This window comes from Pelodiscus sinensis, unplaced genomic scaffold (genome assembly GCF_049634645.1).
Source record: "Pelodiscus sinensis isolate JC-2024 unplaced genomic scaffold, ASM4963464v1 ctg46, whole genome shotgun sequence".
Lineage (NCBI taxonomy): Eukaryota > Metazoa > Chordata > Testudines > Trionychidae > Pelodiscus > Pelodiscus sinensis.
The window spans coordinates 668,550-679,114 of NW_027466036.1; the positions used below are offsets into that span (position 1 = coordinate 668,550).

At 51.7% G+C, this 10,565-nt stretch overlaps 3 non-coding genes across 3 annotated transcripts; 2 read left to right on the forward strand and 1 right to left on the reverse strand.

Moving 5' to 3' along the window:
* Positions 1-731: 731 nt before the first annotated feature.
* On the forward strand, positions 732-805 carry TRNAT-AGU (transfer RNA threonine (anticodon AGU)). The gene has a single exon. It is a non-coding gene; the product is annotated as a tRNA-Thr (tRNA).
* A 1,508-nt stretch (positions 806-2,313) lies between these two features.
* Positions 2,314-2,385, reverse strand: TRNAQ-UUG (transfer RNA glutamine (anticodon UUG)). The gene has a single exon. It is a non-coding gene; the product is annotated as a tRNA-Gln (tRNA).
* Positions 2,386-8,282: 5,897 nt separating this feature from the next.
* TRNAM-CAU (transfer RNA methionine (anticodon CAU)) lies at positions 8,283-8,356 on the forward strand. Its single transcript has one exon. It is a non-coding gene; the product is annotated as a tRNA-Met (tRNA).
* Positions 8,357-10,565: the final 2,209 nt, after the last annotated feature.

The following is a 10,565-nucleotide window of genomic DNA, read 5'->3' on the forward strand; positions in this document are numbered from 1 at the left end:
GATGCTGGTTTAGACACACAGGAATGATGGGGTATCACCCCATCATCATAAGCAGGAAGAAGTTGGTATCACAGGGACTTGGTGGGATAATACACGACTGGAATATTGGCACAGAAGGGTTCAGCTTGCTCGGTAAGGATTGGCAGGGAAAAAGGAGTTTCCTCAGATATGAAATGATGCCCACACTGGGACTGAGATGGAGAGGGACACAGGAGACAGACTTGTTGGGAGCCTCTGAGTGAGGTTGCTAGGGGTTTCTAATCAAACTCCTTAACCACTTGGCCACCACTACTGTGAGAGACCGATCTCCTGTACTTGTATGTGAACAAAAATTTTGTTACTTACACTTTGGCCAACTCAGTTTGTGCAGGGCAAAGGAATTCTCTCTTAATTCTGTGCCCTCAGGAAAGGACCAACCTGCAGGAGGCCAGGCCCACACCTGGGTCTCCAACCCAAACCCTGAGAGCCAGGGGTTTACAATCCAGACAATCAATGTTTGCTGCACTTCTCCCTCCCCTCAGCGATGCTAAATCTCAAGGCCAACTCCCCAGTCCAAGCAGCTGGGGGAGATGTGCATGTTAGAGCCTCTGCCCGCTGAGCTGTAGCCTTCCGTGCCTAGGGAGCCAGACACCGCCAGAGCTGGAGGGAAATGGGGAATGGCTGCACTTTGGGAGGCAAAGGTGTTGTCTGGGACCATAGAGTTGAACAGTTTCACCAGGCTCCCTGAGGAGGGCACCATGGCTTAGCTGGCTAGAGCACCTGTCTAGTAAACAGGAGGTCCTGGGTTCAACTCCCAGTGGTGCCTTGTGGTGAACTTTGTTTACTTTTTCCTATGTCTTTCTGGCCTCTGACACTCCAGCACTGGGGCACTTGAGCCCTTCAGTCGGATTCAGACCAGACCGGTCAGAGTCTCTCGTGCTCATCGAGGGGGATTCTGCACTTGCTGCTTTGGGAGCCAGGGTCACATTGCAGAGCTCCCCCAGGGCCATCCCACGGTGCCACCAGCGCAGCACCAGCCGCTCTCCCTGCCCTCAGCAATGTGGCTGCATTTTATACTTCCCCTTCAGTGACAACTGCCCATTCCCTGCCAGCCCCAGCCCCTGTGGGACCCGTTCCTTTCCCCAGGAGCAGCGTGAGCACCAGTGCGGCTCCCTGCTGAGGCTGCGGCTGTGGGAGACAAGCCCCTGGCTTTGGGTGGGAGACGAGATGTCAAGGTGTTGAGTTTCACCCATGGCTAGTGTGGGGTGACCCACACTCTGGGGGCACCTGGAGGTGCCTCCTGAGAGCTGATTTTCAGCCCTTCCTGTGTTTCTGGATCCTTCCAACAGCTCGAATCTGCCATCTAAAAGTCGAGGAATGTGTATTTGGAAGAGGGAATTTCTGTCATTTTAGTGCCACTGCTGTGGCCTAATGGACAATGCATTGGTGTCCTAATGAAAGGATCATGGGTTCAAGTCCCATTGAAGGTGGTAGTTGTGATGTTTCCTAGTAGGTGCAAGTCTCTTTGGCTTCCTTCTTGCCATGTTATCTGTGAGATGTTTGAACACTGGACAAGTGTCCCCTGGAACTGCCATTTCCCCCCAGACAGGACCCCTCAGTAGCTAAAACTGGTGTTCAGTGCAGACAGGAGGAGAGTGTTTCTGAAAAGCTGAGATGTGTAAAGTGAGGTCACTTGCAGAGATGCAGTTGCTGGCTTCTCTGTCTGCGCCTTTGAACCTGTTACCCATTGGTACCTCTCACCCCCCTGCCAGCACCCAGATAAAAGGCCAGTGCACAGGGAGCACTGTTCTTGGCACGAGTTCTTGCTCAAGAGCACATCCACGCTGCCACACAGTTTGGTCCAAGAAGGTGAAATAGTTCAGTGGTTTGAGCCTTGGCCTGTTAAACCTGGGGTTATGAGTTTAATCCTTGAAAGGGCCATTTAGAGACATCTGAGACAAACCTGTCAGGGGATGGCTCTTAGCCCTGCCATGAGCGTGGGGACTGGACTAGATGACCTCTTGAAGTTCCTTTCAGCTCTATGAAATGGTTTATCTCCTGATAAAAAGCATCTGTGGACACTCTCTTGTGCAAGAAAGCTCTAATGGCTGTTTTAGGTACAAGAAATCCCTCTTGCCTGTGCACACTGCCTTCTTGTGCAAGAAGCCCTCTTTTCCAATGGTTTACTGTACATTTTCTCGCGCAAGAATGCACATGTAGGGTAAACACTCTGCTAGTTTTTGCACAAGAATGGCCATTCTTGCACAAAAAGCCTGCAGTATAGACAGAGCTGTGCAATGTGAAAAAGCCTCACAATAACAAGCTCAAACCAGCAGGTCCCACTGAGACTTGAACTCAGATTGCAGGATTCAAAGTCCTGAGTGCTGCCCCTTACACCATGGGACCTAGCCACTGACCTCTTCATGGGCATTGGGGACACTCAGTTTTCTGGCTGGCCTCTGCACTCCTGGCTTTCCTCCTGCTGCTTCATCCCTCTGGCTACGACTGCACATAGTGATTCCAAAATAGTTTATTTCGAACTAGCACGTCTACACTGCAGGGAAACCTCAGAATAGTCTGAGGCAGGCTCCCCAGTGTAGACGACCTGTCTCAGAAGAATAAGTTAGTATGTCCACAAGAAGGGGCTAGTTCAAACTAGCAGCAGTGGCGCATCTACACAGGCCTTATTTTGAAATAGCTAATTTGGAATAGGCGTAGAATGAGGTTTGCAGAAGTCGGAATAAGCCGTCTGATACTTCAGAATTATTTCAAAATGACGGAATTGCTGTGTAGACTCTTGCATTGTTGTTGTGGAATAACGGCCATTGTTCCAAAAGAACTTTTGTGTGTGGACAGAACCTGCACAGCCCAAGAAACGTGATTGGCAGCTCCTCCCCACCATTATTTTGTCAATTGCAGTGCAGGGTTCTGAAGACATGGACCCAAGGTAACCACCTTGGTTGCCTTCTGCTAAGGCCAGGCTGGAGGGAAGAGAACAGCTCCTTTGAGCCAGAGTTGAATCAGCGACCTAAGGATCACTTGCCACACACACACACACACACACGCGCACACACACACACACACTACAGTCCTCCGCTCTGCCAGCTGAGCTATCAAAGGGTGCCTGAGTGCTACTTCTTTGTCCAGGTTGTCCTTTCTGCAAGTCTCAGGGCAAGAGCTCCCCCAAGTAGATGGCATTGCTGATGAGGGGCAGAGGAGCACAGGGGCTGTCACAGGTACTTCACACGCAGACAGACCCCCTGAGTGAAACCTGAGCTAGATCCATCCATGTCACAGCAAAAGGAAGAAAGTTGGGTTCTTTGTTCCAGAGTCTCTAGGGGTGTGGAAGGGTCAGGTCCACAAAAAAACAAACCACTTGAATGAACCTTGGTCTAGAAACACCCCTGAGGGTTTCCTTCTATCTTTGGCCTGGAAAGGTCATCTGTAACAATGTGGTTTTTCTGTAACCCTATTGGAAGGCCTGTAGCTATTCAGTAGGTCTAAACTAAAGCCTTCTTCTGCAGCCAGACTGAAGAGCAGCAGCAATTAACTGTAAAGCCCACCGACGTGCTGACTCCCTCTCTGCCAGGGGGCTCTTTGCATTGGCCTCTTCTCTCTGAAACCAGGTTTAAGGCACAGCTGAGACTCTGGGCAGGGGACTGGGTATGGAGGGGTCTGAGTGTGGGATGGGGAGCGTGTGTTCCTCTGGCTCAGCTTTTCCCTTTCTTCTACCCCAGCAATTGCCCTGCTGCAAAGTCGAGAGCGAAGATGAGGCTTTATCTGCTCATCAGGTCTGTGTGGCCCAATGGCAAGTATGCTGGTCATCTAAGTAGTGGTGCTTGATATGGGCCAGACCAATCATTAGAAAGCTGTGGGTTCAAATCCCACCACAGTCACTTTCAGCTGTTCTTTGATTTCCAGTGAGGCTCTTATAGGACAGGCTGGACCTGCCCCTGTGCCTGTCCCATTATGGGAGTGACGGGAGCTCTCTAGGTGCAAGAGATGTGCCTGTAACTCTAATGTCTGGCTATGACACTGCAGCAGTGGGGCTGTCCAGCCTGATTCAGACCAGGCCAGTTGGAACCTCTTGTGCTCATCAAGGGGGATTCTGTACTTGCTGCCTTGGGAGTCAGGGTCACATTGCAGAGCTCCCCCAGGGAATCACCAGGCGGGCCTCCTGCAACCCTCAGAAATGTGGCTGCATTTTATCCTTCCCCTTCAGTAACAACCAGCCATTCCCCAGCCCAGCCCATTCCCTGATGAGGCTGCAGCAGTGGGAGACACTTCCCTGGTTTCAGGAGGAAGACGAGATGTCAAGGCCCATGACTCGGATCCAGCTACCGATAACCATGGAAAGCTGATTTTCAGAGGGGCTTAATCAGGAGCAAAAGTTGAAGAAGGGACATTTAGAAAGGTGAATTTCTGTCTCTGGCAGTGTTTTCTTGGTGCACTAGTAACCTAATGGGCAAAGCACTGGCCTGCTAAACCAGGGATTATAGGTTCAAGTTCTGTGTGGGGTGACAGTTGGCTCTAACTGACAAAAAATAGTGTGCTCTTAGAGAGTTGGCAAGGATGCTCCACAGTGGCTGTCTCTTTCTCTACAGAAACTGTCCAGACCCCTCCCTAGTGAGCACTGGTGTTAGGGTAGATCTGGGTGCTAAAAGCCCAGTTATTCAAAGTCAGAGAGAAGGGGCACTTTTTGCTCTATGTAAGCGGGGGAATGGTCCCGCTCTTGTGGGGAACTTTCCTGGCTTCTATACACCCCGGTGAAATGAACCAGCGAAAGGATCTGAGTCCCCGCTCCCACTTCCTTTACCCCACGGCTCCCTGATCCTGAGGGCTCCCCCTCCACTCTCCTGAGTAGCGGAGCCCTTGAAACCCCAACAAGGCTGGGCCCAGGTTTCCTGGGGCTTAATCCCCGACCTTGTAGTCACTAGGGGCTGGAGTTAGGGTGTCCCCACTCCGAGGTGCTCTCTTTACACTGCAGGCCTTCTTGGCCCAGTGATCACTTCATAAGGTTCAAAGCAAATACAATTTATTAAACATCAACTGATTAAAGAGAATAGAATAAGAAACAATGAGAATGGTTAAATGGGAACACACAGCCCTGCTCTGTAGCACAGGGACATCAACACAGCAGTCTGCAGAGTGTAAGGACAGTTCACAGTCTCTTCCTTAGAAGCCCTGGATGTGCTGCAAGGGGCTGCAGGCTGGACACGCTTGCACTGGCAGTGACCACACAGCCTCAGTCTCTAAGTGGCCAGACCCCTCTCCCAGTCCAGAGCCTTTCCCCACACTTTGCAGGTCCCAGTAGCTCACCACATCCAGCTGCAGGCTGTGCTGCTTGGCCAGTTCCAGCTCCTTGTGTTGCTTCTCTGTTCCTTTTGGCTTTCTGAGCCCTGCCAGTCTGCTGCTCAACACAGGGTCTGCACTGCTTGGCCAGTCTGTGTCTGGTTCTGTCGCTGCAGGACTTCTTCTTGTACTCCTCTTTCAGCTCTCTGTCTTTGCAGGACCTCTTCTGCACACAGCTTGTTTGTTCAGAGACAGAGCCAGAACAATCCCCACTTACAACCTGTCAGTCAGGCTGAGCTGGAGTGTTGACTGCTTTCCATTGTCTCTGGGGTCTGTCAGTCTCATGAACCCTTCCCCTTCTGAAGCTGGTAAACCAAAAAACTCCCACAGAGTTTTAGTAAGGGGTAACAGTCCCCTTACATCTAGAAGGCGGAGGAGTGACAGACAGAGGGAGGTGGCTGGAGACAAAGCGGAGCCTGAGGATGAGAAGGCCCATGAGAGGAAGAGACTCCGGGGGGTGGGGCTAGTTATTTGGTCTGGCAAAGGGACAGAAAATCCCCAGGCCCTGAGCATGGTGCGGGCGAGGCCCATGGGGCAGTTTGCCTGGTGGGGTTTGGGGCATAGAGAAGCTGGGAAGCTCTGTGAGTGGATAAGGTCCCTGGCTGAGCTGCGCCACCTGCCATGTGTGTGACTCAAACTGTCCCTCGTCCCCTTTTGTGTGTCTGTTGCGCTTCCAGCGTCTTTCCTCAGGCACGTTCATCCGGCAAAGACCCCCCCAGGGATCTTGTATCTTCCTTTGTGCCGCTCAGCCACAGACACAGCACAAGGGTTTTCCTGCAGCCACAGGTCCCAGCCCCTCTCTCCAGGGAACTGCAGCCCCTCAGGCCAGGCAGCTGCTCCCGGCATTCAGGAGGCACCAGGCCAAGAAGAAACCATCTGACACGGTGCTGCCAGGGAGGGGCCTCACTGCTAGTCACTGTTCCTGTTCCAGGAGCGGAGCAAGTTTTGTCCTGGGCACCAATATTGAGGGCACCTGTGTGTGTGTGAGCCCCCATGGCACCTGCCAATTCCTGTTAGGGGATGAAGGGTCCCCTGGCCCCATAGCTCCTGCTGGGGAGAAGTGGAGGGACCCCTGGTCCTATATTTCCTGTTCGAGAGGAGTGGAGGAACCCCAAGCCCTATAGCTCCTGCCAGGAGGGACCCTGACCCCTTATCTCCTGATGCAGTTTCAGTTTTTCCCTGGTGGGATGCTCCAAACACTGGCCCAGCCTGAGCCGGCAGTGATGGTTTTTACACATGCAGGGAAATGCCCCCCTTGAACATCCCCCCCACATACACCCAGCGCTTCTCCCACTCGCAGAGCTGCCGTCTCTCCGGGAGGCGGATGAACTGCGAGTGCAGGACAGCTCCCTGCCAGCAGGGACAGCAGCCAAGGCACCAAATATTGCTGGGTCTGCAGCCAGTGTTGGGAACTGGGCAGGGAACAGGAGGCTTTTGTGTCACACACGTCTCAGGTAGGACGGACCCTCACTGAGCCCAGACTGTGACTGGTCCTAGCCAGGAATGTGTCCGGGGCTGGTTTGTGACACTCTCAGGCCGTGTCTACACTGGGCGTAAGAGCGATGCTGCTGCAGTCGATGTTCTGGGCTCTAGGGAAGACCGGCTGATTGGAACTGAGCTGTGCAGAGTCTTGTAAAGGGAACCGCAACTTCTCTGGAGATTTGCTGAGTTTTATATGAGGGTTTAGCAGAAGGGATGTTGTGGGCTCTGGAACAAGGTGGGTGGGACAGGGAACCTGGTCACAGACAGGGGAATTAGCTCAAGTGGTAAAGCGCTCGCTTTGCACGTGATGCCCACATTCTCCAGTAAAAGAAGTTGTCTTTTTCCTTTGTTTTACAGGCAGAGACAACAAGGGGGCTAAGTGCTTCTAGCGGCCTCTTTGCAAAAGGCAGGGGACCGGTTTCTGCAGTGCAGTGGGTGTCACGTTTGCCGGGCATAGAAAAGTTCCCTGGCTAAAAGCCAGACAGGCAAAGTCCTGCCTGTAACACCCAGAGGAGGGGATTCACCTGCCTGGGGAGGGCAGGAACAGACTAGCACTTGGCTGCCAGCTGTTTGCACATCTGGACACAGAAGTATCCTGAGCGTTGGTTCTACCAGGCAGTTTCTTTTCAGCTCCCTGCAAACTGCCTCCCAGCTGTGGGTGAGGCTGAGTGTGTGTGAAACCAGCTGCGCTTTGGATGATTTTGTTAATTGTTTAAAAAGCCTCACGCACCTCTTCTGCCTGGGGAGGTGACTGTAATAGAGGCCTAGAGACATCACCCTGGGGTTTTACCTCTTTAACATAACCCAGAGACTCCTGAAAAGTCTGCTCCTGTGTCCATCTCCGCCTCAGGCCAAGTGTTCACATGTTTCATATCGAAGGAAACTCCTCCTCCCTTTTTCCTGCCAGTCCTTCCCGAGCAAGCTGAACCCTTCTGTGCCAATATTCCAATAAAGTGTATTATCCCACCAAATCCCTGTGATACCAACTTCTTCCTGCTTATTACCCATAGTCCTGTGTGTCTGTACCAGCATCTAAGACACAGATTAGATTTTGCTTCCCAGTGGTCCCGCGTCCCTCCTTTATCTCTGCAGTTACAGCCCCTGCTCGCTCCCATTTCTGGCCCATCCCCCAGGTGTCCATGTTATTCACTCACCTGTGGGCTTTGGGCACCTGCCCCCATCAAACCTAGTTTAAAGCCTCCTCACTAGGTTAGCCAGTCTGCACCCAAATACTCTTCCCTTCCTCCACAGGTGAACCCCGTCCCTGCTGAGCAGCCCTTCCTGCAACAGCATCCCATGGGCAAGGAAGCCAAAGGCCCCTGCCCACTGAGCTGTAGCTTTCTGGGACCAGGGGGCATGACACAGCCTGGGCTCGATGGCTGGAGGGAAGTGGGGAACGGCTGCACTTTGGGAGTCAAAAGTGTTGCGTGGAAACATAAGGAGCCATTTTAAAAAGCTTTTCAGAGGAGGGCACCATGGCTTAGCTGGCTAAAGCACCTGCCTCATAAACAGGAGAGCCTGGGTTCAAGTCCCAGTGGTGCCTTGTTTTAACCTTTGCTCACATTTACTTATGTCCTTCTGGGACACAGAAGAGGCCTCCCCTGGCCACCCATGGAACTGCTGGTTCAGGAAAAGGCTGATTGGGGAGGAGCATTGGGAAGAAGGAAACAACAAGCCTGGAGCGGGTAGAGAGGCTGCTGTGACTGGCACTGGCAAGGCAGGCCTCTTGCTGCAATTGCTGGGACAGGAGAGCAAACACCACACACCCTTGTGATTCCCTCAGGGGGTCAGGGCCTAGAGAGCCTGAGAGTTGGGCAGAAGGAAGCTGCAAGCCCCGCAGGTGAGAAGCGCAGTAGAACAGTTTAGAGGTGGGTCTGAGGAGGGCACAGTGGCTTAGCTGGTTAAAGCACTTGCCTAATAAAAGGCAGCTCCTGGGGTCAGTAACTGCTGGTGCCTTGTTGCAGCCTTTGCTCCCATTTACTTATGCTCCTTCTGGGACACAGAAGAGGCCTGTCCTGACCACCAATGGCACCTGCTCCAGGCTTGTGGTTTCCTCTTTCCCAAGGCCCCTCCCCAATCAGCCTTTTCCTGAACCAGCAGTTCCATAGGTGGCCAGGGGAGGCCTCTTCTGTGTCCCAGAACGACCTGGGAAAATGTGAGCAAAGGCTGCAACAAGGCACCACTGGGAGTTGAAGACAGGATCTCCTGTTTACTAAGCAAGGGCTTTAGCCAGCTAAGCCATGGCACTCTCCTTACCTCATGCTGGGACTGTGGAGTTGCCTTTGAGGTTCTGCAGGGTTGTGGGAGGGAGAAATGGAGCAAACTTTGAGTATCTGGCTTGTAAACCCCTTGGTCTCAGGGTTTAGGTTGGAGTCTCCCGCTCCGAGGAAGTGGCTGGCACTTTGCTTTGTCTTTGCCTGTGGGCTTGTCCGTCTGCAGCCTGGAAACCTCCTGGCTCCTCAGACCACTGGTCTGGATGGAGCGTTACAGACGTCGGAATAATGGAATTGCTGTGTAGACGCTCCCATTGTTATTGCAGTTGTTGGGATTTTGCGGTTCCCAGAGACTCAGGTGCTGGGCAGAATCAAGGGTCTTCAATTCAATTCAATTCAATTCGATTCAATTCAATTCAATTCAATACTTTATTCAATGTGCACAAAGGGAGAGCCCCTGGTACTAAAATCAGCCAGAGCCCCTCGAGCAAGGAGCCCCTCCCCTTGCTGTTTTATAGCACATGGTTACAGGTTACATAACACAAACTTCTAAACCAATCAGATTCAACCTTTCCATATATGGCTTTGTTTGTCACATGCCCGCACCTCTCCAGTCCACATGCCGAGCTCACCCCCCTCCCCTTAGCCTCCCCCAGGCTGTTGCTAGGGTGGTGAGCCACAGCATGCCTCTCCATGCATACCCTTCAGCTCCCCCATTTGGTTTTGGGGCTAAGAACAATTCTTAGACCCCACTAACACCACTTCCTTGTATTTATTAGGAGCTATAATTGACCTTATCAACACTTAATTAATTGCAGTTTTGGTAACAGAATTAAACAATACATTCAACCTTTAATACATAATGGTATGTACACTAAAAGTAAGTCCCCATATCCGTTGCGAAAACACAACTGAAATCCATCCCCAGGGAATCTCTGTTCCCACAATAGCAAACTCTTCTATCCACGGAATCACTGTAATTGCCTTACCACTTCTTTCATAATATCTTCCACAATAGGAAGTACGAGATGTTCAAGCCAGGCTTACTTTCCAAAGCTAAATACCCAAATCCACACCAGGTAGTGGAGTCTTTCTTCACTGTTATATCATCCATTAAATTAAACATTACATGCACCATTAAGTCAGGTCCCAACATTTGAGATAGGGCTTGTCCTGACTCCATTTTCTTATATACAAAACCCATCCTCACAGGATGGAACACTGGTCCCATGGGAAAGCTATATAGTTATCTCCAGCTATTATTACATACTCAGCTACACAGGTGTCTATGACATGAGAATGGGAGTGGGTGGAAGGGCTGAGCCTCCAATCCAGGAGACCAACCCACAGGAATTAACACCTCTCCAAAGATGGAATAATCATTCCAAAATGCCCATTATCAATAGAGACCACTCCCCTGCCATCATCCAAGGTGAAGACATTCAGTCTTTGAGAACTGCGGCTCTCACCCAACAGGGCACCTGTGACATGAGCAAGTCTCCTATCAGGGCTACAACTTTCATGTTAACACCATGCCAG